The sequence below is a fragment of the Panthera uncia genome, chromosome C2 (assembly GCF_023721935.1).
Source record: "Panthera uncia isolate 11264 chromosome C2, Puncia_PCG_1.0, whole genome shotgun sequence".
In the NCBI taxonomy this organism is placed as follows: domain Eukaryota; kingdom Metazoa; phylum Chordata; class Mammalia; order Carnivora; family Felidae; genus Panthera; species Panthera uncia.
Window position 1 is genome coordinate 108,236,175 of NC_064810.1, and position 5,689 is coordinate 108,241,863.

Below are 5,689 nucleotides of genomic sequence, written 5' to 3' on the forward strand. Positions count from 1 at the left end.
ATTGCCAGGCTCTGCTTTATGCAATGGAGAAGGCAGCAACAAACAAAAATGGTAAGTCCCTGCCCTCTGGAAGCTTGGATTTTAGTCATGGGGACAAAAATCAATTTATACATGAGGGTCAATGGTCTGAAGAAAAACAAGGCAGGGTAAAAGAACAAGGAGTGACTGGGGGCAGGTGTTGTTATAGATATGATTGTCAAGAAGGACTCACTGGAGATGGAGTACCTGCACAAGGTACCCGATGCTACGGAAGAACCTGGGCTTTGTCATTAGCCAGACCTGAAGTTGACATGCAGCTCCTGTACTAATTAACTGTGTCACTGACCTTAGCTAAGTTACCTTATTTTTCTGATCTTGATTCCTTTGACAGGAAAATAATAATTATAATATAAATGCCATGGGTATGTTAGAGGGTTAATAGTTAAACACTTAAAGGGATCAGCACTATATTTGGCAATGGAAGTTGTAAGTAGTTGGCAGTTGACAGTTGACATTACAAGCATTAAAACCAAGGAATGGCCTAGGGGACCTGGGATCAGGTATTACTCTTACTCTCAAGTGGGATTGGGAGTGGCTGTAGTCCATAAGAGGAGTTTATACTGGTCTTCCAAAGAGTTTTTTATGGGGGGTGGGAGTGAGGGCACAGGCAATCAGAAAAGCAAAACACTTACTACATGGAGAGGAGAATAGGACATGGCAGTCAAGATACTGGGCATCTGAGTCATGTAGCTCCTGAGGCAACTCAAGAACCACCGGTAAGAGGAAGGAAGTGCAAATGGGGCCAAGTGAATGAGTACCTGCTTCCATGGGCCTAGGCTGCCCTTTATTGGCCTATTCTACATGGATTCTTTAATAAACATCCTCCTTCTCTAGCCTCAGACATCACTGTTCTAATTTCTCTCATTCTTCTAAAGACACAGACTCATAGAATGAAAATGGCAGCTAGTTGGAGTCAGAAGACCCGGATTCGTGTCGTAACTTCAAAATCATCTTAGTTTTGGGGTGCCTAGGTGACTCAGTCAGTTAAGCAACTGACTTCAGCTCAGGTCGTGATCTCACAGTTCGTGAGTTCGAGCCCCGTGTCGGGCTCTGTGTGAACAACTCAGAGCCTGGAGCCTGCTTTAGATTCTGTGTCTCCCTCTCTCTCTGCCCCTCCCCTGCTTACACATACACACACTCTCTCTCTCAAAAATAAGTAAATATTAAAAAGTATTTTAAATTACCTTAGTTTTTTTATCTCTAAAATTACTTTATGCAACTCTATCAAGAATTAAATGACAAAATGTATATTGAGAAACTTGTAAACTGAAAAAGCCCTATTCAAACATCTTTAGCCCCCACTCTGAAGAAGAAAATTTCATTAACTCATCTATTCATTCACTCATCTATTCATTCACTCATGTTCTCACTCACTAAACACTAATTGACTGGGTAAGACATGATTCTTACTTTTAAGATCTTTTAAGTAGGGAGAAAAACCCTGATAACATCTTTTATGGTAAGAGAAAAAGAAGACATGCTATGAGTGTGACTTGATTGGATTATGAACATTCTTTCCTCATATTCTCCATCATTTGTGCACAAACGTCTTCCTTCCCCTCACCACTCCCCCAGTCCCATGTGGTATGTATGTACCATGGAATATTACTTGGCAATCAAAAAGAATGAAATCTTGCCATTTGCAACAGTGTGGATGTAACTAGAGTGTATTATGTTAAGTAAAATAAGGCGGTCAGAGAAACATAAATATATGATTTCACTAATACGTGGAATTTAAGACACCAAACAGATGAACATAGGGGAAGGGAAGGGAAAATAAAATAAGATAAAAACAGAGAGGGAGGTAAACCATAAGAGACTCTTAAAAACAGAGAACAAACTGAGAGTTTTTGGAGGGGAAGTGGATGAGGGTGGGCTAGATGGGTGATGGGCATTAAGGAGGACACTTGTTGGGATGAGTACTGGGGGTTATATGTAAGTGATGAATCACTAAAATCTACTCCTGAAACCATTATTACACTATGTGTTAACTAACTTGAATTAAAAAAAAAAAGAAAAGAAGAAGCAAACTTGCAGACTCAGTTTTTTTCTTTTTTTCTTACAGAGACTAGGGAGGAATTCTGAACCTGGAAAAATGGAAAGAGAAATGAAAAGGGTGGAGTTGGAAGGACAGGGAGAACTTCTGGCCCTTTGTTATCCCCATGGAACAACCACCTGGCTGTGGTTCTAGGCTCTTGTCTGTTCCTGGGCAGAGGGCGGGGATGTGGATACTGTGTGCAGGAATAGAGGCAGAAAGGGGGATCAAGACTCCTTGAACAGCCAGTAAACAAACCATCACTTCCACATATAATTCACAATGTTATCTTTTCTTTAACCTAAGAAATATTTGCAAAGGCTTTTATGTTACTTCTACCTAAATGTGTGTGTGTGTTTGTGTGTGTGTGTGTGTGTGTGTACATTATTTTAAAGGTAGATAATCTAAAAATAAAAAAATTTAGTTTAATACTCTAAAGTATTTTAGATACTCTAAAAATAAAGTTTTAGTTTAAAATTTGGTTTATTTTCAAGGGTTCTTTCACCTGCTGCAAGACCTAACATCTAACAGGAATGATTATTTACACTTTTTGTTTTTGGTATTTGCTAAGATTATTACAATTTATATAAACATTTTATTTTTAAGCCACAAACTTAGGCAATAAAGTATCAGTTAAATAATGTCAACAACTAGAAAATACAGTTACTACAAAGGCACTCAGTTAACATTCATACACATCATTGCCTCTGTGTGAATTAAACCCAAACAATAAGTATTCTTGTTAATCTGTCTTCTGAACATCTCCCACACTTCCAGGTACTTGATGGATATTCACATTTGGGAAAAACATTTCATTTGTTTTAAATTGAATTCCTCTTCCAAAATGTGACCCTTATTCTGGACTTTCTCAGAAAATCTTGGAATTATTATTTAAAATTTTTTTTTAATGTTTATTTATCCTTGAGGGAGAGAGAGCCAGAGCGTGAGTGGGGGAGGCGCAGAGAGAGAGAGAGAGAGAGACAGACAGACAGACAGACAGACAGAATCCGAAGCAGGCTCCAGGCTCTGAGCTGTCAGCACAGAGCCCTATGCGGGGATCGAACCCACCAACCGCGAGATCATGACCTGAGCCGATGTCGGACACTCAACCGACTGAGCCACCCAGGCACCCCTGGAGTTATTTTTAATTAGTCTCTTTCCCTTTAATCCATGACCAGAATCCTCATCTAATTCTACCTGCAATACTCCATGTTATAGGAGTCCTTTCCAAGCCTCTGATATCATGGGGCTGTGGCATTACTCATCTCTCTTGGGAAGAATATGGTATTAATAGGTTGTGACTAATAGCCAAGTTGCAGAAAGACCCCTGTGCCCTTTTCCCATTCATTTCTCACAAGATAAATTATACATACTGTAACAAGGAGAGAAGACAAATTACACATATTGCAGATTCCTGTGAGAAATCCCTCTTTGCCTAGCCAATTATGTATATTTGCTACTTGAAGTTTATTCTAGAGAATAGAAGAAAATCTTGTCTTTTGGCACCCAAGTGAGGTTAAGGATGTTGTGATTTGATGTCAGCATTGAACATGCCTCACATGAATTAAGAACTATAATTGGATGTCACTTGAGGCCTTGGTTTCTGCTCCAGGAAAGGTAATAAAACAAGTTAGAACCTATTATCCCATTCAAATCATTGCTTGGTAATTGTCCTCAAGCCTGTCTGTGGGCTGTAGGCAAAGCTGTCTTTATGTGTTTGCCCAAGGACCAAGTAAGCTAGGTAAGGTTAGGTGTCCAAGCCACGTGGACTTTGAAAAAATGTTACCTTGCCAGAGGACTGTAAAGAGTGCATGTAATATCTGGTTATTGCTTAGGGTTTTCTTGATGCAGTAATGAAGGAGTAAAACAATCCTCTTTATGTCCTAAAACTTTTCTCCCATTGTATTGGAACTAAACCCAAGCAAGACCTGGTGAGACAAATGTCAGTCTCTAATTGCTGTAGGTCTGAAACATTAAAAGAATCATCATCTACCACGTGAATGCATATATGGGCACGAAAGCACTACATGTAGAAGTGTCACAACAGTGCTGTTCTCAGCCCTGAACTGCTTGTCCGATGTCTTCATGGGGAGACATCTAAATCTTAACATAGATAATTTGAAGGTTTTTGATAGTATTATTAATTGCTAATGTCAATTTTATCATATTGTCTTGATAGATATTTCTTTTCTTTTTAATGTTTATTCATTTTTGAGAGAGAGAGAGAGAGAGAGAGACACACACACAGAATCTGAAGCAGGTTCCAGGCTCTGAGGTGTCAGCATAGAGCCCCACACGGGGCTCGAACTCATAGACCACGAGATCATGACCCCAGCAGAAGTTGGATGCTTAACCAACTGAGCCACCCAGGTGTTGCTCTTGATAGATATTTCTAATATTTATTTTTTATGTGAGTATAGTTGCCACATTGTTTGATGCATAGGCTAATGACTGCTACATGATTATGTCTTGTATCATAACATATTGTCTCTCTGTCCTAGTTATTTTTTTATCCTTATATTTCATCTTGACTAATATTATATGCCACTCCTGATTTTTTATTCAAATTTCTTAGCATCTCTTTGATCATCCCTATATTTTCTAACTCTGTTTATCACATTAAGTATGTTTGTTGTACATAACAGATCTGTTTTTTTTTTTTTAAACCAAATTTGACATCTTGTCTTTCTGTAAGAGACTTGAATTAATTTGTGTTTAGGGTATAAAGTAGTATACTTGATGTTACTCCTTTAATGTTTCTTGGTAATGTTATTTATTTTAATTTGTTTTTTTCTTTATACTTTACCATTTATTTATTTATTTATTTATTTATTTTTAATTTTTAATATTTACTGTTTATTTTTGAGAGACACAGAGAGACAGAGCACAAGTGAGGGAGGGGCAGAAAAAGAAGGAGACATAGAATTGAAGCAGGCTCCAGGCTCTGAGCTGTCAGCACAGAGCCCGATGCAGGGCTCGAACCCACGAGCTGTGAGATCATGATGTGAGCCAAAGGAAGACACTTAACTGACTGAACCACCCAGGCACCCCAAATACTTTTCCTTTTAGAAGTGAGTTTTTTTTTAATTTTTGCAATACTTCACAAATATGAACCAGCCATGTGAAGGGGTCATGCTAATCTTTGCATTATTCCAATTTTGATATAGAAACTACAAGAGGTTGCATGGGTCAAGTGTGTTTTCGTTCCCTTTTGAGAAACTAAATTCTTGATCTCTCTTTCCAGAGCTTCTAGAATGATCTCTCTTTCCTGATCTTCTCCTTAAGCCAGATCCTGAGAGGCAGCTGTCGTTCCTATTTTTTCTCATAGCCACTTCCAGTCTTTCAGTAAGTCCTGTTCTTTGTGTCTAAAATACCTGGCCACTTCTCCACGTTATCACAGTTACCCCTCCAGTCCAAGCAACTGTCACTTTTCCTTTATTTAAAAAAAAAATTTAACGTTTATTTAGTTTTGAGAGAGACAGAGTGTGAGCAGGGGAGGGGCAGAGAGAGAGGGAGACAGAATCCGAAGCAGGCTTCAGGCTCTGAGCTGTCAGCACAGAGCCCGATGTGGGGCTTGAACTCAAGGTCCACAAGATCATGACCTGAGCCAAAGTT

General features: G+C 38.9%; 1 pseudogene; it reads right to left on the reverse strand.

The window, feature by feature from the left end:
• Positions 1–5,158: 5,158 nt before the first annotated feature.
• LOC125922219 (uncharacterized) lies at positions 5,159–5,256 on the reverse strand (annotated as a pseudogene).
• Between the last annotated feature and the right edge of the window lie 433 nt (positions 5,257–5,689).